This window comes from Mus pahari, chromosome X (genome assembly GCF_900095145.1).
Source record: "Mus pahari chromosome X, PAHARI_EIJ_v1.1, whole genome shotgun sequence".
Lineage (NCBI taxonomy): Eukaryota > Metazoa > Chordata > Mammalia > Rodentia > Muridae > Mus > Mus pahari.
The window spans coordinates 75,656,661-75,657,291 of record NC_034613.1 but is presented as its reverse complement, the minus strand read 5'-3'; positions in this window follow the sequence as shown (position 1 = coordinate 75,657,291).

Genomic DNA, 631 nt, shown 5'->3' with positions numbered 1-631 from the left:
TTTCCAGCCCAGGGTCTGGGTTGTCCATCTCCCAACTGCCCTTTCCTATGTAAGTAACCAGTTAAGCTACGTCAACCTCTTAGACAGTCTCTTGGCCCAGGCTGCCACTCTCAGTCACTGGCTCCCCCTCTGTCCTCATATGGCTCAGCACAGTCTGGCCATAATCTCTCTGGACTTTCTCAGATTTCTGCCCTGGTTATGCTTTCACTTTTATTACCAATAAGCCTCTTCCTATAGCATATCTAGGAGGAGTCATGTCCTTTCCATTTTTATTTCTTTTTCTTTTCATTCAGTTCTGAGCAGGAAACTAGACTGAGGTCCTCTGCAAGTACAGAATCCTTTTTGTTTTATTATTATTATTATTATTATTATTATTATTATTCATTTTTATTGTTTTCTTTATTTACATTACAAATGCTATCCCGAAAGTTCCCTATACCCACACCCTGCCCCTGCTCCCCTACCCACCCACTCCCACTAATTGGCCCAGGCCTTCCCTTGTGCTGGGTCATATAAAGTTTACAAGACCAAGGGGCCTCTCTTCCCAATTATGGCCTATTAGGCCAGCTTCTGCTACATATGCACCTAGAGACACAAGCTCAGGGGGTACTGGTTAATTCATATTGTTGTT